Source organism: Mobula birostris, chromosome 20, assembly GCF_030028105.1.
Source record: "Mobula birostris isolate sMobBir1 chromosome 20, sMobBir1.hap1, whole genome shotgun sequence".
In the NCBI taxonomy this organism is placed as follows: domain Eukaryota; kingdom Metazoa; phylum Chordata; class Chondrichthyes; order Myliobatiformes; family Myliobatidae; genus Mobula; species Mobula birostris.
In genome coordinates, this window is record NC_092389.1 from 28,758,939 (window position 1) to 28,784,750 (window position 25,812).

Genomic DNA, 25,812 nt, shown 5'->3' on the forward strand with positions numbered 1-25,812 from the left:
TCGCCAATATATAGAAGGCCGCATCGGGAGCACCGGATGCAGTATATCACCCCAGCTGACTCACAGGTGAAGTGTCGCCTCACCGATGAAGTGTCGTCTCACCTGCAAGGACTGTCTGGGGCCCTGAATGGTAGTGAGGGAGGAAGTGTAAGGGCATGTGTAGCACTTGTTCCACTTACAAGGATAAGTGCCAGGAGGGAGATCGGTGGGGAGGGATGGGGGGACAAATGGACAAGGAAGTCACGTAGGGAGCGATCCCTGCAAAAAACAGACGGGGGGGGGGGAGAGATCTGCTTAGTGGTGGGATCCCGTTGGAGGTGGCGGAAGTTACGGAGAATTATATGTTGGACACGGAGGCTGGTGGGGTGGTAGGTGAGGACAAGGGGAACCCTATTCCTAGTAGGGTGGCAGGAGGATGGAGTGAGAGCAGATGTGCGTGAAATGGGGGAGATGCGTTTGAGAGCAGAGTTGATGGTGGAGGAAGGGAAGCCCCTTTCTTTAAAAAAAGGAGGACATCTCCTTCATCCTGGAATGAAAAGCCTCATCCTGAGAGCAGATGCGGCGGAGACAGAGGAATTGCGAGAAGGGGGTGGCATTTTTGCAAGAGACAGGGTGAGAAGAGGAACAGTCCAGATAGCTGTGAGAGTCAGTAGGCTATAGTACTATAAACTGTAGTTTGTCTTTTTTTAAAATACCTTTGTCTTTTTGTATACCTTTTTAACTACTTCCATGAAACTTTAGCTAATTGGGACAACCGCTTATTTGGGCCAAAATGTCCAGGTCCCGATGTATCCCAATTAAGCAGAAGCCACTGTATTGCCAATGTAGCATTAAGAGATGTACAATGAAGAAATGGTGGGAAGCACAGACTATCATCCTTTCTAATGCAAACACTACTGAAAAGGGACAAGAAAATCTGTATATGATGGAAATCCAAGCAACACACACAAAATGCTGGAGGAACCCAGCGGGCCAGACAGCATCTATGGAAAAGAGTAAACAGTCGACGTTTCGGGCCGAGACACTTCAGCAGGACTTGAGATCCTGATGAAGGGTCTCAGCCCGAAATGTCGACTGTTTACTCTTTTCCACAGATGCTGTCCGACCCGCTGAGTTCCTCCAGCATTGTGTGTCTGTTACTACTGAAACGGGAATGTTTACCAGGTCATGGTAAACACTATACCAATCCACGAACGAGGCATGCAAAGATTAACCCAATTTTTCATGATCATAACTCCATTCATTGCGAAAATTTGTTCATATATAAGGGGGGAAATAAATTAGTACAGCTACAAGAACTTCCACTGGAGGTTTTCATCAAAAGGAAAGATTAACCCAAAGAAGCAACTGCAGAATACTATCAGGTTACACAAATGCAAATAACAGGAGAAGGTGAAGAAGAAACAGATGGTTATTAGTAAGACTTGGAGATACAGGAGAAAAAAAGGAATAAGTTGCAGTGAGAAATGTGGTGTTGGCACTAAACTAACAGTAAGTAAAATGCTGTATTAAAACAGTAGACCCTTTTAAATGGCAACATTTTCACACTCAAAAGCACCAGTAAAGATGCTTTAGCACCGCAATCTGCATGACTGGAACTATCTTCAAACTAAACTGTCTCTGGAACTCCATGCGTCAGCATACTGAAACATTTTGAGAGACAGGCATAATAGATCAATCTCCCTTTACCCCACAGGGATAAATTTTTTTTTTTAAAACAGCTTTTCTTTCAATTATACTAAACAATTACAACCATGAATTTTAAGACAATCCTGTTCAGAAAATATATATAGTCAAGCAACTAAAAGCTATTAAAAGCTAGAAAATCATACATTTGCTAAGTATTATTTTTTCTCCAAATAAGATACCTAATTTGCTATCATGTGTTTGGAGCAAGATAGTGCCTGTGTGGTATATTTCTCTTGGAAGCATGTCTAAATACCACTCAAAACTTAGTACACCACTCCCAAATAGATTTTTAACATGCTTTCCAAAACCCCTGTGCCATTTCGTTCAGGCGAGTTAACTAATCTTGCTTCCACATGGTCCAGCTAATGAATCTGGAATCTGACGCGTGTCAAGAGACTTGAATGAATTGTCTTTGTGCTCTCTCCTACTCTCCCCTGCTCCCGTACCCACCCCCAAAAATTTCTTCATATTTACAACAGCCTGCTTGACTCTCTCTCACACACACACTTTCCTACCCAGATGTCCTTAATATGATCTATCAGCAAAGATTATTAAAAGATTGGCACAGGGGAGAATTAAAAAAAAACATAACTCATGGTTAAAGGAATGTGGAAAATTGAGCAGTTACCAGTAAATACTGGCACATGGCAAACTGTAGACATACAATTACATAATGGGAATAGAACTTTTTGTGGCTGGTGCAGCAAGATGACATTAAATCCTGGTGCAGCAAGATGACATTAAATCCTGGGTAAGCTACTGACTTATTAAGAGTTAATTTTAAACATGTCAGCAGGTCCCTAATCCTGCGTATTTCTGATGCATCAAAACTGAGAAAAATGAAATAAAGTGGATAAATAAATGAAAATGAACAATGTGCTTGCTAGAAAATTGGATGCTATAAAATCTTGTGATAGGAAACTATACTAAAACTGAGCTCAATACAGTAATTCTAAGAAATGAAAACTGATTATATTATTTGTGAAGTTCACCTTTTTAAATATTTAAAAATAGCTTGAGGATTACCAAGATACAAGGTGGTTCACCTGGAGTTAGAATGAGAGAATTGAGATTATAACTATGGTGAAGTCCATAACAAAGGTTATCAGTTGGCCAAAAAGAGATTAGTTAATAGAAATGGCAAATCCATTTCATCTAAATACAACAAACAAGAGTATTGCACTGGAATAAGGGATCAGCACCAATCAGCAACTCAATTGGATCAGCAGTTTAGGAAAACCAGCCGACTTGTCCTCAACAAACCAAATCCTTTCCATGATCTACTAGGCACAAGGTAGAAGAGTGATGGAATCAGATACACTGGAAAAACTAAAAACAATGCCAGCTAATTGCAGTGATTTAGTGGTGGTATGCTACAACTAGTCTTGGCACTTTGTTAGATAGTTCTTAAAGGAACACACACATGGAAACAATTCTGTTTCATTCTTTAACTATAGAACTAGAGATCACAGATCAGAAACAGTGGGTCATCTACACAATAGATGCGAGGCAAAATTCTGTTTAGGATGTTCACAAACCCTTGAAAATTCCATCTTCAAAGAGTGGCGAAAGCGGAGTTTGTTTCGGATTTTTTTTAAAGCAGATAGATTGATCCTTGATAGGGGGATGAAAGATAGCACAAGCAGATTGGAATGAAGAATTACAATAAAGCCAGTCACGATCTTATTAAACAGTAGAGTATGAGGGACCAATAGGCATATTCCAGCTCTTATTTCCTATAGTCTCATGGACTATGATGAAACAATGTCAATGATGTTTCTCCAGGATTTCAAAGTCAAAAGTGGGCTCTTGGTAATTCATAAAAGTGTGACCAAGTTCTCAGGAAAAAAAGGAGTTTAATTTGTCAATGTTTTATTTTGGAAATTTTCAGTGACCCTTTTCCCTGGACACTATCTTTATAGGAGTGTGGATAGGCAAACTGACATTGTAGGACTAACTTTATTTCTGCCTTGAGATTAAAAACTGCCATAGTTGCCAAATTTCTAACCTTGAAGCTATAGAGCCTTCATACAACTCTTGGTTACTTAAGCTGTTTTGACTGATCTGAGAACACCAACTGCATTGAGTGCAAGGGAATGAATGTGATTAGCCACTTTTAGTGTCTATTGGTTCCAATTCAGTTTTTAGTTTGTGCATAATTTTGTAACATTGCACAAGGTCTCATTTCCTGAAAGTGGATACTAAAATATCACAGCCACAGGTATTCTAATTCATAGCAATTTTCCTTGGCCAATGTAGGATATACATTATGAATGTCATGAAATAGTAAATTACAATCTACCTTGCATTGCTTCCATGTAAAAACAATCATGATCTGGATCTGGATCTGTGTCCTAGGTCAGCAGACGATACAGAGGTCCTGGAATGCATTATATATTTTTGTTCTATCCAATAAAGAAATTGTCTTGCCTTGATAACTGTGTCCTTCAAGAGCTCTGGAAGTCTACCTTTGCATTTCAAAGATGACAGAAGTCCCGGAAACACCATGAGTGCAAAGGCTTGATTTGCAAGGAACTAATGTGGTGCAAGTCCCAGTGTAACTAATTTTAAAATAACTTTACAGAATTCTTTCATCTGATTTATTTCAACTAATATTACCTGAGAGATGATAGCTAAACTAGAATCTAAAGTCAAAGAGAACACATGATGGGCAGATTATTAAGCCATTATTTTTGTTTATTCACATTTTGAAATGCAAACATTGCTGGAAGGCTAACATTTTTCCCTAACTGCTCATGAGAAGACAATGTTAAGCCATTTGGGAAGGTGATGCGGGAGCTTCAACTCACATGGGAAACTGAGATGATAGATAGGAGGTACAGGGAAACAGTCATCCTAAGTTGCAGGAGGCAGGTAAATGGGTGACTGTCAGCACTCAGTCTGGCGGTGTGGCTCAGAAGGGCAGCAGGGAGAAGATGACTGCAGTGGTAATAGTGAATTCCATAGTTAGAGGAGGACACACAAGATTCTGCAGACACGATACGTTGCCTCCCATGTGCCAGGGTCAGGGACGTCTCAGATCAGAGTCCACGACATTCTAAAAGGGGAGGGTAAGTAGACAGAAGTCTTGGTAGATACTGGCACCCATGACAGAGGCAGAAAAAGTGAGGAGGTCCTGAAGAGAGAATCTAGGTAGAAAGCTGAAAAGCATGACCTCCAGGGTAGCAGGACCTTTGGATTGCTGCCTGTGCCATGCACTAGTGAAGGTAAGACTAGGATGATTTGGCAGATGTCTGTGTGGCTGAGAAATCAGTGCAGGGGGCAGAGTTTCAGGTTTCTGGATCATTGGGAACTCTTGTAGGGAAGATATGACCTGTACAAAAAAGGATGGGTTACACCTGAACTCCAGAGTGACCAATATCCTTGCAGGGAGATTTGCTAGAGCTGTTGAGGAGGGTTTAATCTGGCAGGGTAATGGGATCCATAGTGATAGGGCTGTTGGTTTACAAGCAGAGGCAGTGTGCAGTGAGACTGTTAGGAAGAGCAGCCGATAGAGCAAAAATATGTCAGTGGAATGAGTTGCATTGTAAAAGGGCGACAAAATCGAAAAAGAGGATGAATACAGGACATAAGGTGAATGCATGCAATACACGGAATAAGGTAGATGATCTTGTAGTGCAGTTACAGATTAGCAAGCGTGATATTGTAGGCATCACAGAGTCATGGCTGAAAGAAAATTATAGTTGGAAGCTTAACATCCAAAGTATTGTATTAAAAGGACAGGCACGTAAGCAGAGAGGGTGGTGTGACTCGGTTCGTTAAAAAAAAATCAAATCCTTAGAAAGAGGTGACATAGGATCAGAAGATGTAGAATCATTGTGAGCAGAGTTAAGAAACTAATAGGGTAATTTGACCCTGATGTGAGCTGTATACAGAGCTCCGAACAGTAGCCAGGAAGCGGGCTACAAATTACAATGGGAGATAGAAAAGACATGTCAAAAGGGCAATGTCACATAGTCATGGGGGATTTCAATATGCAGGTAGATTTGGAAAATCAGGGTGGTGCTGGACCCTAAGAGAGAACTTGTAGAATACCTACAATATAGGTTTTCAGATCAGCTTATGGTTGAGCCCACTAGGGGATCAACTTTTCTCGATTGGGTACTATGTAATGAACTGGATTTGATTAGGGAACTTAAGGTAAAGGCACCTTAAAAGGCAGTGATCATAATATGATAGAATTCACCCTGCAATTTGAGAGTAAAGAGAATTACAGAAGCACAAGAGAGGAGCTGGCCAAAGTTGATTGGAAGGGGACAATAACAGGGATGACAACAGGACTGCAATGGCTGGAGTTTCTAGGAGCAATCTAGAAGGCGCAGGATTGATACATTCTTTAGAATACTTTAGAAGTAGTATTCTAAAAGACAGGATGATGCAACTGTGGCAGGAATGGAGTTTCGACATGGGCGAAAAGCATTATCAAGGATGCATCTCACCCTAACCATAGACTTTTTACTCTCCTCCCATCCGGTAGGCGCTACAGGAGCCTCCGCTCCTGCACCAGCAGGCACAGGAAGAGTTTCTTCCCTGAGGCTGTGACCCTGCTGAACCTCACATCACAGCACTAAACAGCATTGCATCCGTATTGTACTGTCTCAGTACTTTTACATTTGTGTGCTGTAGCACTTACTTTTTATTCACAGTTATTTTGTAAATAATACTATTCTTTGCATTTCTGGTCAGATGCTAACTGCATTTCATTGGCTTTGTATCTGTACTCGGCACAATGACAATAAAGTTGAATCTAATCTAATTGCCAGCTGTTCAAAGCACTTCATGATGATGATTGACATCAGTGCCACCAGGCAGCAGTCATTTAGTTCTGAAGATGTAGATTTCTTTGGTACAAGGATGATTGTGGCTGATTTAAAGCACATGGGGACCGTAGTCTGGATGGGTGAAGTGTTAAAGAAGTCTGTGAAGATGCCAGTGAGCAGGTGCGCACATTCCGAGTACTTGACCTGAGATGTTATCTGGCAGAAGATCAAAATCCCCTGCACTACTAGGGGTGATTGAGAAGTTCGTGGCCTAAGGTAGAAGGAGTCAATTTTAGAAAACCTAGCACATTTATTTTTCAACATAGTCCTCTCTTACATTTACACACTTAGTCTAGCGGTCGTGGCATACAGATCCCTTCTTTATAGAAGTCGGCGTCTTGGACCTCCAGAAAGTGGTCCACAGCAGGGGTGATTGATAAGTTCGTGGCCTAACATAGAAGATGAGTTATTAACTTCAAGCTTTCTGCATAATAACTCAAAGAGTTGAACTGCATGTGCATGTAATGAGAGCTGTATAACTCATCGCCTTCTATGTTAGGCCATGAACTTATCAATCACCCCTGCTGTGGACCACTTTCAGGAGGTCCAAGACACCGACTTCTATAAAGAAGGGATCGTATGCTCTACGACCGCTGGACTAAGTGTGTAAATGTAGGAGGGGACTATGTTGAAAAATAAATGTGCTAGGTTTTCTCAAGTTGACTCCTTCTACCTTAGGCCATGAACTTATCAATCACCCCTCATACATTAACAGCAGTATCAACCCACTTAAATTATGTTTAAAAAATTGTTGGAAAGAGGGATTTTAAATGGGCAAAGTGAACTTTTGTAATGATGATATTGAATAGTTGGCAATAACCAAATTTTGACAAAATTGATATTAAAAGGCATGTTTTGAATGCCTTTGGCCAGCACAGAGCTTCTTCATTTGTACATATTTAAAAGCTGCAGATATATATAATTTGAAGATCCTTAATGGCAACATGAAATGAGAAAATTATAACAAAAGTATCCATTCTGCATTTTTCATTGTTCAATGAACATTCTGGTTTTCATTCTGAGGCCAGCAATATCTGAAATGCATGACACAATGTAGTAATTGTTTACTTCCTTTTCCAAAGAGACTTCCTCAAGACTTTACCTCCAAAGCACTCTTGGGATAGTTAATTTATGTCTGCAGCCCTCACTTTTTTTTTTGCAGTGGGTCTTGCCAAAACAATACTTAGTCAAAACAACATTTGCAATTTTACCTCTCTTCCAAATGTTCACCTGAAACTTTTTTTTGGTAGTCATAGTTCTAGTTCACACAATGTCAAAGTTTTGCCTGTACAAAGTTATCAAAGTCCATCTTGTCAACCCAATCCTGTCTCAGCCCAATGGTATTACATGTGCTTTTCCAAGAAAGCCCACAATAATTATAAAGGGGGTCTCCAGACAAACATGCCTTCCACTCAAGACTCAAGCAAGACTAGTTAACTAAATCATCTCCCATCAAGGATGTTGCAACCCCCAGGACTCATCACTGACTTCAATTTCAGATAAGCAGCCCTTCCAGTTTGTGATGGTAACTGGGATAATATTTTTTTGCTTGGTTTTATTCCTCTGTTCACCCTCTACTGACACACCTTTAAAGAGATTCAAGTACATTTATATCAAAACCTTGAGATTTGTTTTGCTTATAGGCAGCCACAAATCAAGCAACTTGAGGAGCCAATTAAAAAACCATAAAAGAGAGAAAAAAACACACATCATATTAGTGGTGCAAAAACACCACGAAACTCCCAGAGATGACAGCTGCCAGAGAGAGGAATGAACATCGCGGGAGAGCGAGCAAAATTATCCCGACCCTGACTCGGGTCCTGATACTCAGGCTTTCCCCGTCTATCTGGACTGGCGTTTAAATTGTCCAAGCACCAAGCAGTGCCTCACTCTAGGACCCAGACACCAGCGCAGTGACATACTTGGGCTGCACAGCCCGAAGCCGTTCTTGATTTCACCAAATCGGCTTGGTGCTTGGAGCGATCCAACCTTTCACCCAGGTTAAGGGGACGGGTACTGAAACTATAGAACATAGAATAGTACAGCACAGTACAGGCCCTTTGGCCCACAATGTTGTGCCGACCCTCAAACCTGCCTCCCATATAAGCCCCCACCTTAGATTCCTCCATATACTTGTCTAGCAGTCTCTTAAACTTCACTAGTGTATCTGCCTCCACCACTGACTCAGGCAGTGCATTCCACGCACCAACCAATCTGAGTAAAAAAAAACCTTCCTCTAATATCCCCCTTGAACTTCCCACCCCTTACCTTAAAGCCATGTCCTCTTGTATTGAGCAGTGGTGCCCTGGGGAAGAGGCGCTGGCTATTCACTCTATCTATTCCTCTTATTATCTTGTACACCTCTATCATGTCTCCTCTCATCCTCCTTCTCTCCAAAGAGTAAAGCCCTAGCTCCCTTAATCTCTGATTATAATGCATACTTTCTAAACCAGGCAGCATCCTGGTAAATCTCCTCTGTACCCTTTCCAATGCTGCCACATCCTTCCTATAGTGAGGCGACCAGAACTGGAAACAGTACTCCAAGTGTGGCCTAACCAGAGTTTTATAGAGCTGCATCATTACATCACGACTCTTAAACGCTATCCCTCGACTTATGAAAGCTAACACCCCATAAGCTTTCTTAGCTACCCTATCCACCTGTGAGGCAACTTTCAGGGATCTGTGGACATGTACCCCAAGATCCCTCTGCTCCTCCACACTACCAAGTATCCTGCCATTTACTTTGTACTCTGCCTTGGAGTTTGTCCTTCCAAAGTGTACCACCTCACACTTCCCCGGGTTGAACTCCATCTGCCACTTCTCAGCCCATTTCTGCATCCTATCAATGTCTCTCTGCAATCTTTGACAATCCTCTACACTATCTACAACACCACCAACCTTTGTGTCGTCTGCAAACTTGCCAACCCACCCTTCTACCCCCACATCCAGGTCGTTAATAAAAATCACAAAAGTAGAGGTCCCAGAGCAGATCCTTGTGGGACACCACTGGTCACAATCCTCCAATCTGAATGTACTCCCTCCACCACGACTCTCTGCCTTCTGCAGGCAAGCCAATTCTGAATCCACCTGGCCAAACTTCCCTGGATCCCATGCCTTCTAACTTTCTGAATAATCCTACCGTGTGGAACCTTGTCAAACTCTTCTGCATTGACTCCTCTCCATTTCACTCCAACAGCGACAGTGATAGAACTCCATCTACGACCCTGTCTCAAACACGTTGCCCCCTTGGCTTTGCAATACACTCGCATGGCTCATCCTTTGAATCAGCTTCGCCTCCGCTTGCTTCTTTGCTGCTTGCGGTGATAATTGACCATAATTTACTTCAGAAAAAGATGTTATTAGTAATGTTTTTGTTGTATTTCTTGCCATCTGAAATAGCAGTGAGCTGTCACGTAACTTCAGTAGTTGTCTTAAAATGGAAGTATTAGTTACATTATTAATCTTTCATCACCCCCTCTCAGTCCATAGCATTTTGTTATCTTTTTTCCGTTCTTGGTCTCCACTCTATTGTAGGTCATACATCCCACTTCCCCTTACCAATTCAAATTAACCTAATTTCTGAGTTTCCCAGTACAGATCACAGACCAAAACACCAACTGTCCTTTGAGCCCAATAGAATGTGCTTTCAAGGTTTGTATATTTCGTTCAATAGGCGAGGGAACAAGAATGTTCAATGTTTGGTCTTGTAATGATAACTACATACAATTCATTTTAGAAATTAGTCACTTTAAACATGCTGCAGCAGTCAATTTTCTATTCTTGTTATTAAAATGAGAAAATCTGGAATGTTCTCAATGGACATGTAGGCCATGAGTTGATGTACCAGCCAAGGGCAACTTATAAAGAAACTAGAAACTTTGATAAAACCAGTAATGAATAATCCTAAAACCTAAACCAATTGCAGCTTTCAGACTCACCTACAACAGGCAGTAAACATTGTAACTTAATTTGTTCACTTCTGAGCCAAGCCAGTATCACCCAGATCAAACCACAGTTTCAATTTCCTAGATGTTTACACCTTTGGGATATGGGCTCAAACCCTGTTCAGTATAATGTCTTTTACCTCTAGAGATCTATGCGTAAATATTTGCGTTGGCTCAAATGGTACAGTGTGATGAAAAACAAAGCTCTTCAGATTCTGCAAGCATTTATTGGAAAAACCATGCCAATTGAGACAGGGCACACATATGTGCTCATTGCAAACCATTAACCCCAAAACAAAAACAGGCTTTAGGTACAAATTATTAAACTGCAGTAACTTCTGCCATACCTTCCCTAGTATTGCTGGAATGAAGGATATTTACTGACAAATTATGTACTTTGATTGCTTACAGGAATATATTATCAGTAATTTTGACTGACAATGGGTTTACCCAATCATGCCTTTTCCATCTTGGAATAGCATTGTCACCATAAAATGAAACAGGCCTTCAGCTGATTTAATATAGATATTCTTCTGTTTAAAATAACTAGAAAACCCAATATATGTAAAATGTGAACTACCCCATCTTACAAGGACATTTGTAGAATGCAAAGCTTGTTGAAGGTCAATTCTGAGCCTCTCTTGACAGCCGAGTCACTGCAGTTAATCACCAATAGCTTGTGTGGTCTTTCCCTTCCTCGCAATAGTTTTCATTCTTAAACATAAAACCATTTTATTTCTCTGGAAGAGTCCACTTTATGAAAGCAGTGTCTTGAAAGTCTTCAGGGATTTTGGCAAGTCAGGTTAAGGTCAAGTTTTGCTATCTCCAATGACAGTGGGAAAGATCTTACCAGGTAGAAAACCCAAAAAAAAAATGGAGGTCACCCTCCCCCCCCCCTTACCTGATAACCCCAAACAGCAGCTGCTGATTTCTGCCCCATGAGGACACCATTTGGTTTCGGTATTTTGTTTCAGACTCTGAACAGCTGCTACTTGGAATAAATGCCGATGCAGACATAGAACTTCTTCCTGTGTAATCATGCTACTGCTTCCCATTTAATTTGCACAAATGAGAGTAGAATGATCAGGCCTTTAAATCCAAGTACAAATGCAGAACCTCCAATACAAAGGAGTAATGAGATCAGGCACAGAATACAAGATCAATCCAAGGCAAAATAGGCTAATTAGAATCAAGGAAGAGAGTCACACCCCTTCTTTGCAGATGGAAGCAAAAACAATTTACAATATACACAAAGCCTCTCATACATCTTCAATAGAAAAATAATATACTGGCATTCTTGAACACAAGCTGCCTTTTTAAATGCCAGAGAAAATTCTCTTTCCAAGAGGCAGTTCAAACACACCTAGGACTCCCAATATCACCTTGAAGCCAAAAGAACTAACAATTTCAGTCTCCTCTCCAAAGCTGGAAATTGGATGCAAGCATAATGTGATGAAAATGAAACCCAGCACTTAACATTTCGAGAATTATTTACAACAGCCACCTCAAAGATACCCTTATTACTAAATTTGAAAATCATCCAAATTCATTGGCAAAAGTAAACCAATGCCAGCACCCTCCAGCATTCATATGCCAATTACACTCAACTTAATTGGATAGGCCACATCAAATCTCACGCTGTCATGACAAGAGATTGCCTGGTCTATGGATGTAAAGATTCAAGGCTATTCTCAGAGTCTCTTTGAGAAGTGCACAATTTTAACCAAATGCTGGGAATCCTTAAGCTTTGACTGCTTAAGTGGTGAAAAAGTATTCTGGTTGAGAACCTTAGGAGCTTATGCTGGGAGAACACAGCAGGACAGTATAAGCAGAAGAAATGCACTTCATCTAATTACCCACCTGACTATTCATCAAATGCTTCCTGCTGCACCTGTGGCTCCCACAATGGTCTCATCAATCACCTCAGAATCCACAGGGTGGAATTTAGTCATCTCATTCCCAAGGGACCATTAAGACATTCCTTTGCTTCTGCAATTCCATCAATAGTTCAGCACACAATCTCAAAGCTACTGATGAACTACAAGTTTAATGCATTGATTGACTATTACATTATGTGTAAACTGGCACTGATCCCTGACAGGAGGTCTAGCTATTCAATGACAGCTGAAATTGTACACAGCAGTGCCAGAATAACCAAAGCTTTAACTATATATATAAAATTAATTCCTAACATTTCATTATAAATTTTAAGCTTGAAAATTGTGTTACCACTTCCTTCTTATAGCTTCACAGTCTTGGAGCTTTGCCAGCTTGAGCATTGAAGCTAAGAATATCTAGCCAATTCTGGCTAATCTTGGATGTATTGTACATGAGATGAATAGACAGGCAAATAACAGTAAAGATTGCTGGCACAGCATGGGAATCCCTTGCTAGAAATATCAAAAGATTTTTTCTGGACCTGCTGGACCCTCTAGGTATCTAAACAGAAATTTTTTTCCTTAAGCGAACCTTAAGAAATTTAACAAGCACAAGCTGTTGTCCAAGTTTTAAATCTGGGATACGAGTACTGTGACTAAGTAGAGCATCAGAAACATCTAGGAATGTTGAACAAAGTAATACATTTCTATGGTTCACACCACCCGTTTGCCTCAATCGTTTCTCAGGAAACTAGCGTCATTATCAACCCTTTCAACTGATTTTTGTTTCTTTGTGTCACAGCTTTGAGGAAAAAGCATATCAAGCATTTCAGATTGTTAGTACTTCACCTGTTTAACATTCTTCTTCTATGTCCAGGTCACAATTAGGCATTTAAAAAAAAATCTCCAGTACATGCTGGCACAGTAGAGCCTAGTTTGAAATTCCTACTATGAATGTTGTGTTTTGAATTATTCCCTCCACAAACACATCATACTAGCCATGGTCAGGCATTTTTATTTCCAAAAAGCTGTAATAAGTTTGAACAAGCTGTCAAAGGACACCAAGAACTAAATATGCCCAAGCCAAACCTTTAAAAGTCTCCATTTCTTTCCCTGCAAAATTCTTAAAACTTTTATTTATGCTATCCAATATTTTAAAAGCTACTTTACATATTGAACTTACTGCCTGTTATGCCACTGGCATTAGGGCAGCAATATAGGTCCTCCATCTGTGTCTGCCCTTGGCCAATTTTGGCCTTGGTCCTGGCAGTGTTCAGCGCTTCATCGTGCCAGAAGCTTTCTCTCAGTTTGCACGTCAGCCATGCAAGTCTTAGGTGGAGGCTCAGGAATACCACTGCACACAGAAATAGGATTCTTCATTGCTGTTTCCGTAACAATTTTGTTTGACCAGGCAAGGTTGCTAGCCCTGAGCAGAATTTCCAAACCTGAAGGACCAGTGGACCACTCAGTCTGGCCTCTACCTTTTGACCAGATTGGCATGGGCCAAAGCATAAAGCCCTGACTCCAGCCAACATAGCTCTCCTGGTCATTGAGGCACGCACACCTCCAAACCACGACGAGGTTGTGGTCCTCTTATGGAAAAAGACTGAAAAATACTTGCATTCAAGTGGAGCCCAAGAAATTGTGCACTGAACAATAATAATCTTGTTTATGCAATGCCATTTATCTTCCCACTTGTGAATCATTTTGAGACTTTTTAAACAAAGAAATAATTACATGTAAACCCCCATCTGTTTTTCTCCATCAATATCTTTATAAGAGCAATAACATTGTTAAAATAAATGATTTGATGAAAAATAACAATGAAAAAAATTCAAAATTATCTGTAATTTATATATTTATGAAGAAATTGCACATCTGAATTTTTGGTGGCGAAGGAGGGCTCTGTGTGGGGCAAAGTCAGTACGGGAGACTTTACTCAAAGCTCCCTTCTGGAAAGTGCTATAGGATTATTAAAACAAAAACTTCACACCATCTTAAAAATTTCTTTCCATGGGCAGATAATCTGATCAACCATTTTAGTTAGCCTGTCACTGTAGACACTTGAAACCTCTTTTTATACTTGCTATTCACATTGTAAACAAATGCTGGTATTTATGCATGTTTTATTCCATGCCCGTCCTTTAACCTCCAACTTTATTTTTTAATACAATTCCTTATAATTGTTGAATGTTGTTTTTTGTTGCATGTCATGCCCTGATCAACATACCACAGCAAATTCCTAATACATATAAACTTACTTGGTAAATAAAGTTAATCCTTGATCCTTACGATACTCCTTCCTCTGTGAAAGAGACTACCTACCCTACCTAGGACTTGTCTCAATGAGTGCAGCTTCAACAATACACAAGTTCAAAACACACATACAGAACATGGCAGCCCGCTTGATGGACACCCCATCCATAACCATTCATTTACTCCACAAACCCACAATTACAAGTGTGTACCATCCGCAGTGGTTCAAGAAGCTCACCACCACCTCAAGGACACTTAGGGATGGGCAATTAAATGCTGGCTCAGGCTGCAAAACACACTTCCCCCAAATGATTAAAAGGAAAGGTCACCTAAACCCAAATTTAAATCTTATGGTAACTTGATGTGTGTAACAATGCCAGGGCATCTTGCATGAAGAGATGTACATAACCACAATAAAAATAAAAGGCTCTTATTAATCCAAAAGAAAATAACCATTTGAAAAACAACAAACAGAAAAACATTTGTGTGTCTCTGAAATAAGGTGTTATTTTGTGTACGATGTTGAACATTCATAATCAGGACAGAAGACAGTCATAGTCAAAAAATTTACAGATCAAACAAATTGTGCAGCTAAACTATATTTGAGAGTTCTCTACAAATTCACATCAAAAGACTACTCAAAGCTGGACATCCATAAAAAATTTCACTATACTAGATAAGCTTTGGGACTGAACAGCTAACAAAATTGAAGTGACAGATCTCACTAAGTCTGGTACAATAAACCATGCCAGACACAGTCATCATCAACTGACATCAAAACAACTTGAAGCATAACTATTCAACATGCATCTTTGTGTGTTTTGCAGGTACACAACAAATTCCCAATGGTGATATACAAAGTTTAATCTACACTTCCTTTAATATGGAGGTAAAAACAGAACCGATTTTCAATTTGGAAATTATCCACCAAATAAGGCAACCACTTAATAAAATACCTCACTAGGTTAACAAAGAGTGAATTGAGGAATAAAGTTGTCAACAGAATAGAGCAAAATAAATTTGTGGTAATCACTTGACAGGTTTCAAGAACTGCATAAGAGATATTTCTGTCTTACAACAATTCAAATAGGGAAAAAACATTGTGACTGCAAAATTATTTGCACATATAAAACCTTTCCAGCATTTAGGGTATCTGACATGTCAGGATATAGTTCCTTGTATTAAAGACACTGGAAACACACAGTATAAAACATTTCCTTACAATGCTAAACAGGATTAAGCTACTCACTAGAAACATTTTAAAGCACTTACAGAAAAGTTAAATGGGTCAAGACTGTTCAACTCTCTCTCAATATAAGCACAAAGAAAAAAAAACAGCAAAGTCCTGGTGAAAACAGGAGAAGCAAACACCAGGAACAGGCAACTTATTTTTAGCAGAGTATTTAAAGCTTTTATCATACTGTAACCTAAGAACATGGTCTTCTAACTCACTCTAAAATTTGCAGTTCTTGGGTTGTATCTTCTATTCCTATAGGCTGCTGACAAGGCTTGGCATGCTATCCAGCTAACTTCTGTCAACAGTACCCTTATATCTTGACCAGGACTTCAGATCAATCTCGCTCGTCTTCATCTCTCTTCTCTTACTTCTTGCTGTGTGATTGTGCCATTTATCTTTTTACTTGACCCTGGCCGTCAGCATGTCAGTGTCAATTTGTTTTCCTACTCTCACTCCCCTGCTTCATCTATACTGGCCCTATCCCCCTCACAATCAATTGTGGCCTCTATCTCTAAATCTCCACTTACTGCATTCACTTCTTTCCCAGCATCCCATGTCGTAATTCCCTCATTTCTTGTTACTAAATTCCATCTGCCCGCTGCCGTCAAACATAGCTGTATCTTGTTACGTTTTCTCCTATTACCGTTTGTCATTTTCAGTCCTTTTCTGTTGATTTTATAACTTATTTTCCAAACACCGTTTATCCCCATTTTTCCCTAGCTTTATATCTTCGCTTCCGCATAACAAATTTCACGACATGTCAGTGATAATAAACCTGATTCTAATTCCACTTTAGCTCCTTCCCACCCCTTTGTTTTCTCTCTCTCTCACACACACACACACACACGTTCGTTCAAACTGCGAAACACTGCATTCTGAATCAACCCACTCTATGGTCTGGACTCTGCAGTTCTGTACGCTTGCCAGTCAATGCTCCTCTTCCACTGTAGCCCGGAGTTGGCTTTTGTTGTTGCTCCGGCGCAGCCTCGGTACCAGACGGATCTGAAAACCCACTGAAACAACAGCAGCAACAGTTTTCCACTTGCGCTCAGGAACTATTGTTGGGGTGGAAGGACTGGAACGAATGTATAACTTCTTTTTATAAATAAAAGTTGGGCTTCTCATTAAGTTGTGGCCTAGGAGAATCCCGGCTGAACTGAAGCCAGGCCGGATCCACGAGTGGCTACTCTGCAGCCCCCGTGTGTTTCATCTCCTCCCTTACCTCTCAGCACAGTTGCTGCACGTACGATCCGCCCGGTGACCGCTCATCCCGGAGACATCGCCTGCGAGACGCCCGCTCCATTGGATTTCAGCGCCGGCTATCTCCTTTCCCTCGCCGCGGTGCCGCCACTGCGGCCGTTCCCATGGACATGCGAGTAGCTCCCGGCCGCGCTACTCGCCTGCCCCCACACTCTGTGTGGGCTCGTTCGCTCCTTCTCTCACACTCGCTCTCTCGTGCACGCGACCCTGCCGCGAACTCGCTTCGAATCCGCGCGCAAGCGCGCCACCACCATCTCGCGAGCATAAACAGCAGACAACCGCCCCCGACTCTACCAACCCCCACCTAGAGGGGGGAAGGAGGAGTCAGAGAGGTGGGGGGAGCGTGAACAACTACAATCTCATCCCCTCACTTGTAACTATCCATATATATTTATTGAAATATATTCATTTCAAGCTGTTTATAAAATTTATAAATACAATGGGTTAATATTCTGGTTGTTTTTCCCTTCTCGGATCTCTCCTAATGACGTTGAGGGCGCTGAGCCTGACCCCTGACCTTTCAGATGCTGCTTGACAATCAGCGGCAAATGTACTGGTGGTACCTGTGCGTCCCGCAGCAATTGCATTGCGCTTAGAAAATGATAGTATTCCAAATACTGGGGCGTGGATCAATGTTTGATATATCCAAGTTTCGGATCCTCATATTTAGGGTATCCAGGTTTCCGAGTCCGATGTATGGAGTGTCCAGGTTTTGGGCTCCGATGTATGGAGTGTCTAGGTTTCGGGTCCCGATATCTGGAGTTTTGGGGTGCGAGGCACAAAACTGTTTCCAGCGGGACATCAATCTCCCTAACCAATGAGCACTCACGTCACACCAGCGCCCTCTGGTGGCTACGTGCAGTGTGATTCGTGGTGTTAGGATTGGGTGGGGAATCCTTGGGGAGAAAGAAGCGAGACGAGAGAGATGAAAATAGGAAGGAAAACATTTTCCTACTTTGGATTCATATTTACGGTTCTGTCAACAATCCTTGATCCTAGTGTGTCTTTTTTTCTGGTCATCGGCGGTGAGGATGGGGACGTGCATTTCAGAAGGATGCTGTAGCGAAATAAATTTGGGAAATCTGATCAACACTGAAGTTGTTTGTTGGATTACCACCCAACTCTCTGCTGTTGTTCAATGTGCCTTGGCAATGTCCCTGCTTCGCTATTTCATACCTGTTGCAGGCATAAAATCAGAAATGCTGGAAGCAATCGGCAGGTCATACAGCATCTAAGAAAAACAGTTCAGATCTGGGAACCCTTCATCAGAACTCATGATCTAGGCTCTAATAACCTGAGATGTTAACTCTTAATCTTTCTATGGATGCTATCTGACCTTTTTTTTTACAGCATTTGTTTAATCTGTTTCAGGTTTCCAACATTTGCATTTTTTCAGCTTTTGCAGGCATGTTGCAAACGTGACATTGAGTGTGTCAGATTTTTCTCTGAAGTAACTCATTATTATTGAAATGAACATATGTATAACTTATAAAGCAGAATAATTCCTATGGTAACTCTATGGGAGTTAGAGGTATGGATCTGCGAGGTGATATGCTGCTGTGTTTCATGCCTGTGCAGATGCCTCCTTGAAAGCTTTGTGGATTGAGGCTGGCAGGGTTGAGAATCGTATTCTATGTTGAAGTTTGTGTAGTGTCCTGTGCTTTCTCGTCAGAAAATATCAAGCTTTTTAGGTCAATCCCATTATTGCTGTGCTCCTGGGTGTTGTTGAAGGTACTGACCTTCATAAGAGATTAGCAAGTCTCTAGCTGGAAGATTTGCTGTGTGATTTCTATATGTTGATGTCTATTTTTCTTTTCTCTCTGACTTCATGTCATTTATGGCAGGCTCACTAACCATATTACACCTCTGTTTTGGGTATTGTTGTATCTTACTGCCATTGCTGTCCTTTCCAAGATGACTACACTTAGAAAGCACCACATTGGCTGCGAAAGACTAGGACTTCTGAGGTCCAGAGGGATACTATATAAATGGAGGCACAAGAAACTGCAGATGTTGAAAATTCAAAGTAACACACAAATGAGCTGGAGGAACTCAGCAGGTCAGGCATCACCTATAGAGGGAAACAAATAGTTGACGTTTGGGTTGAGATCCTTCATGTAGACTCCTCAACCCTCCTGATGAACTCTCTCAGATCGTTTTGCTATTGAGCCAAACCTTGCTCTGTTAAGAGCATGTAGCAGCTGGCAAGCAAACGCCACTCTACACTAAAGGAAATCATGCACATGCATCTTTGACTGCTCAGGGACGAGGGGCTGCCTGAGAAAAAGAATGCAATGCTTTTAAAGCAGAGGGAGCAGCCAGATCTTGAGAATTTCCTATCGTCTTTGGCTAAAGAATTTGTTTTCCTGTTTCTCATCATCTGAGAGAAAGCAGAACACTTCATAGGTTTAATCAGTCTTAGTTCCCCACTTAGAAAATCTTGTGTGTGCCAAGATTCGAAGCAGTAAGAGGAAAACATCCTGAAAATATTTGGTTACAAACCTGGTTTATATATTATGAATCCTGACTACAGCTTAAGACTTTCTTAATTTGTTTTTCTTGCAACTTCTGTGTCTGTACATTTTCCATGATCTATTCTACAAACCACACATTACAACTAAAAGGTTTTTGACTTTTCTGGTGTTCGAAATATGTTAGCTCATTTCCTATGCCCATAGGATTCCCTTGTCAGCGTCTGAACTGATTACATTTTCCTTGAAGCAGTCAGACAAGGAGGAGGAGTGTAGAAAACCATGAAGCCTGAGGGAGGATTCTGTTCCTCTCCCTAGTGAGTAGGGACTGTAGAGCTCAGCATGGTGCTTTCAGTCTGCTCTAGAGGGTGGACAATCCTGCTGACACAGCCAACTAAAGACCCAGCTGGTGCCTTGAATACAATCCACAATGGTATTTACTATGCTTTTGGATTAGACTTACTACCTAGGCCTCAGTAATGACAACCTGCAGGCTCTGATGCTTAACCAATGACCAATGATTACTGGATTTTAAAGCAACCGCTCCGCATTCCGGGGAATGACTTTCCTCATGCTGTTGCTCTCTGAATGGGCTTTGCTAAAAGCCCAGCAGACAGCCAATTAAAACAGGCTTGCATCCAATGAAACCACCTTCCATTTTCATCAAACTGGACGAGAAAAAAGCATTTAATCCAAAATTGACATAGCTTCAGGCAATGCTTTTCTTCATTCTTTGAACTTTTTTTAATATTTGAAAATCAACCTTCATGGAACAACAAAATGCTGAGATAAAGGTTTAGCTTTCTCAGATTTATTTTAAGAATGTTTTTAATTTCAGTCCACGGAGAGAAAATAAATATTTTGGGCATCTCAGGTTTGTACAACCAAATCATATCTTTGCATATTGGTCACTGATCAAGTTTCAGAATGAAGTGGTCCTGGAAAGACATAATCTGCTGACTTTTCATTGCAAAGCAAGAAGTTTGGCTTCACAATATGTTCTCCTGCATAGGACATTAAAACACACACACACAAAACTTGCAAATAGTGGAGAAATAAGGAGGGAGGAGAATGGGGGGGGGGGTCATAGCATATCAGCAGCTCATTTTACATCCCTCATTGTTCCATTGGCATTAACTCTAAATAATAATGTATATACATACACACAACTCACTTTTGATTTGCTGAAGTTGCCATTTTACAGTACAGGTATTGCACATTCAAGAGTGTTACATAGGGAAGTAGTGGTGGTGAGGGGGCGAAAAAGATTAGGGCAAAGAGCAGAAGCTGAAGAATGTTTGTATCATTGCTTCCAATGTAGTACGAAAGTAAGTGGACATGGAACTAGGAGTGCTCTAGATAGTTAGTGGTAAGTGACAAATCAACAACAGATAGAAGGTATGGTAAATATGAGTTACGAAATGGGAAATACAAGGCCACAGTTTGGACATTCATTCACTCATGGACCTTCTGATCCACCTTTCAATAGACTGTTATACCTGCTTCCCTTCCTACCACATCTCATGAAAGTATACCAGATGTAGTGCCTGCCCTTTCATTCCTTCCTGTTGATGGTCTCAAATATTTACTTGAGACAAAGCTGTTACATGAATATCTTTTAGTAGAGTGATGATTAGGCTTACCAGATATGCCCTCCACCCAGGTTTTACTTCAGAACATTATACAGTAGGCATCCAAAGGTCCTAATGGCATGCCTAAAGTACAGCTGTAAAGTATGGCATTTTGTAGAGAAAATACTTAGTTAAGGAGAACCAAGAGAGTTGTATAGACAAACAGAGGTTTTCAAAAAGTATCATAATAACAGGGAAGTAAGAATTAGGGTAAGAGGCATCACAGAATTATCATGTTATCGCTGGAAGTGCATCGCACTCCCTAACCACTTACTGCAAACTCCTCAATACGCGAGTTTAGCAACACTACGACCACTTTGACTACTTGGCACTAAAATGGACTTTATTCTTTGTTCTAATTGTATTCTCTTGTAAAAACTGTAAAATCTATGTTTTATTTATGTTCTTCTTATGAATGCTGGTTATACAATCCTATATGATGCCGCTTTTCATTGCACATGTACATATACAGAGTGGCCATTTTATTCGATATCTCCTGTATCTAATGAAGTGGTCACTAAGTATATGCTGTGGTCTTCTGCTGCTGTAGCTCATCCATTTCAAGGCTCAACATGTTACACGTTCAGAGATGCTCCTCTGCACACCACTGTTGTAACATGTGGTTATTTGAGTTACAGTTGCTTTCCTGTCAGCTTGAACCAGTCTGGCCATTCTCCTCTGACCTCTCTCATTAACAAAGCATTTTTGCCCACAGAACTGCCACTCACTGAATGTTTTTTTTGATTCTCACACCATTCTCTGCAAACTCTAGAGACTATTGTGGGTAAAAATCGCAGGAGATCAGCAATATCTGAAATACTCAGATTACTCCATCTGGTACCAATAATCCACAGTCAAAGTCATTTAGATCACATTTCTTCTCCGCTCTGATGTTTGGTCTGAACAATAACTGAACCTCTTGGCCATATGTGCCTGCTTTTATGCATTGATTTGCTGCCACATCATGGGCTGAGTAGATACTTGCATTAATGTGCAGGTGTATAGGTGTACCTAATAAAGTGGCTGAATGTACAATATATTCATGTATACTGAATGCATATGACAATAAACTTAACTTTGACAAAAGTTTTCTCTCTTGTTATTGATTCTTTTTCTAATCATCTTCATTCTATGGTTCTTTGGTGTCAGGAAATGTTGAGGAGTCTTGACTCAAACACAGAGCAATGGAAACGATTTAGTGGTGAACAATCACCTTCGGAATAAACTGCTAAATAATAAGCCACGAGGAGCCACAAAACAAGAGAGAACGATTCTTAACACAGCAAGGCAATAAGGTAGATGAAGGCTACGAGCAACTGGTTGAGGCTGGCTGGTTCAATGGGTGACAAGAGCTGTGGATGAGGACAGGGTTTAAATAGGCTGCAGGTGATGAACTGGAAACAAGTGGCTGGGTGGAGGCTGGGAGGTGCCTGCCTGTGCAGGCCTGACACTTTCTCAAGGTGCTATTTCTTGGACAAGGTCCCGTCTGTTGTGTATTTAATATTTCAGCAATATTTGAGTAGTATTGTAAATATATTGTTTGATTATGTGCTCTTTTTGTTTACATAATTCATTGTGGGTTATATGTAAGAAGTACATGAATGGCATACATCATCATGCCACCACGTCATATGAGAGCACCTCACTGAAGTAAAAAAAATAGTAGACACAATATCCCAGGCTCCCGTGTTTTTCTTTCGATTGATTTTTGGAGTTACGAAACATAACACCGTCCTTCCTTCCAGATGGATATAGTAAAAGAACCCAAGGCACCGCATCAAAGATAAACACGAGTTATCCTTGGTTTCCTGACTAATAATTCTGCCCAACCAACATTACCAAAAAAAAAATCAGGTTGTTCTCACTTTGGTGGTTGTGCAAAATGCATAAATTGGCAGCTGGTTTTCCAACAATGACTCTTCATCAAAAGTAATTCATTGGCTGAAGAATGTTTTCATATATATTAAGATGGTGAAATTTGGCTTTGCCATGCAAATTATTTCACTTTTCAGTTTCAAATAAAGGTTGGTACACAATTAAGCACAAGCCACTGCACAAACTAGAATTACAGGGCAATGTTTCTGAGAGACTGCCTTGCCTCCTTGGTGGTGTTAAGTGGATGGGAATTACAGGATTCGTGGCATTGATGTTTCATTGTGTAAGAGGTTCTATTGGTATCAATTTTCAAGATATTTTCCCCAGGAACCAATGAGAGAGATAATTTTATTTACAAACAATTTTTATACTAGTTATAAAAGTATCTAGATAATAAATAATGTTATTTGAGATTACTGCAGCACCTACAGAACCATGGAATGAATGAAATGTACATCGATCCACCCATTATGTCCATCCAGACAATTAAGAGCTATTGCACCCACCCCTATTTCCAAGTTGGCCACACAAGTCATCCAGTCAAATGCTTTCATTTATGAGTTCCAGACCCTGAACTCCTGTAAGCAAAAACACTTCTCCTATCCCATCAATGTCCTTTTCCAATCAATGTCCCCCTTTCTAAGCAGCATGGGAAGAAGGCTCACCTTGAAGACGGTTATGTCCATCAACCAATGTTGGGAAGATTGATGGCTAGGAGTAGGGAGTTTGCCTGGCAATCAGAATTCTGTATTAATGGTCCCCAATCCTTACTGACCTTGGTTGCTTATGAATGTCCCCTTTCTGCTGCCTAGCCCATGATGGTGCCTGAGGATGAAGTTTGACAGGGACCTTGTGTGAAATTTGCCTGTGAGGAAATGACAAGGCTGCCAGTGGAAACCCAAGCACTGCCCAGAGTTGGTGACAAGCAGTACTCACTTCTCTTTAAGCCCACATCCTCAGGGAACAAGGGCAGTCACCCAGCCTCCTTCTCTCAGGTGTTACCATGGTGATATAAGACCCATTTGGGGATGCAATCAACAAGCTCCCTCATCCCTTGACAAACCTTGCAGGAGCTCTGAATATTCAATGTGTTTGTTGGCACCCCTGTGAATACTAAATTTTGCAGGCATTTATCTGGCGAGATCTTCAAAGTGATTCTGAACCAGCAAAGTGAGGCTATGGTCTTCCTATAAAACAGAGGGACGAATGCCGATACCTGATTAAATGTGCGGGCGGTGAACAAGGGATTTTGTTTTTATACATAGGTTGGCATTAGACGACTGGAAGCAATCCCAGACGCAGGCTGTTCCCAGTGCTCAGCACTGTGGAGAGAACTGGCTCCCTGTTCACACACTCCTGGGCGACACTTCTCCCTCAGGTCACCATGCCAATTGGACACACACTACATTCACTGCATAATGAACATCCAAACATTGACTGCTGGGGTACTAGACGTGTCTGCAGGCATTGCCCTTCTGACAATGAAGGGGGCTGAATGACACTGTATTAGAGATGATGAGAGAAAATAGCCTCAGTACTAGCTCGGAAGAAGCATACAAGTGAACAATGACAGACGCGATTGTGTCAGAGATTTGTATCATGTTTCCAAGCTCTGCATAAACGGAATAGCAACTTCTAAGATCTCAAACAATCTCGTACTCAAGTCTCCCAGCCCCCACCCTCCTCAGAAAGTAAACAGCTTAAAACTGTTTCCAAGGCAACAGGAAGTGCCAAGAATGTGCACAACATGGCACTTCGTTGTCACAGAAAGGGCTTTATGCATCACTGTCCCGACAAGAGGTGTTTACTCAATTAGTAATTATGGAAACAGCTTGTGCTTTTTAAAAAAATACTTAAGGTTTTGACATTAAGGTATTTTAGAAGAATTGAGTGAATAAATCAAGATCTTCACTGTCTCGTGCCTCGCTAATAGCTTTAGAGGAGAGAGTAATTTAATCCTATTCTGTACAATGGATGGTGTTATCAAAATAACGGGTAGGCTTAATAAACCTGCATTAAAAATGGTATTATCAATCATGGACTGGTCCATGACTCTTGAAAGAGGAAAATTCTCCTGCTTAATTACATTTTAATGAAATCTGTTGGCCATCAGAGTAATGTTATCCATCCCTACCAAAACGGAAAAACATGCTGGAAAGTATGGCTGTGCTGCAGTCAGTAATGAAAAGGTGAGTCATTAAGTTATTGAGCAGTAGTTTTACAACAATGCACCACATGATGGTATTTTATTAAAATGTACATAGGAAGTGCCCAGTGCTGTTTATTCATGGGACATACTGTCAACCATAATAATTAATGGCAAAGTGTGGTTTTGCATAGAAAAATCATCTGAGATTGCTTTAGGATAATACCACGAGTCTTTGTGTAAAACTAGAGTTATTTTCCTTGAAGGGGAGGAGGTTTGGGGTTGGGGGCACTTGATGTCAACATGAAAATGATAATAGACAAAGGGCAGGTTATGGCAGAGGTAACTAAAACCAGGGGGCATTGCTTTAGGCTGGGATAAAAAGTTTAGAGGGTGTCTGAGGGGAACTTTGCACTCAGAATGGTTGGAATCTGAAACGAACTGCATGAGGTAGGAAGTAGTGCTGTCACAGCATTGAAGAATTATCAAGATGCAAACTTGAATCAGTAAAGTACAGGAGACAATGAGCTAAGTACTGGTAAAGGGGATTAGTATAAGTAAGTTATTGATGGTCAGCATGTACAT

At 40.8% G+C, this 25,812-nt stretch overlaps 1 protein-coding gene across 8 annotated transcripts in view; it reads right to left on the reverse strand.

Moving 5' to 3' along the window:
• Positions 1–25,812, reverse strand: part of cdon (cell adhesion associated, oncogene regulated) — a 147,154-nt gene that overhangs the window by 81,335 nt on the left and 40,007 nt on the right. For 2 of the 8 annotated variants that reach the window (XM_072238402.1, XM_072238401.1), the window contains exon 1: positions 17,067–17,318. The exons of the other annotated variants lie outside the window; for them this stretch is intronic. The gene's annotated coding sequence lies outside the window, so the exon portion shown is untranslated. Of the gene's footprint in view, positions 1–17,066; positions 17,319–25,812 lie in introns of those variants that run through there. 8 annotated transcript variants of the gene reach the window in all.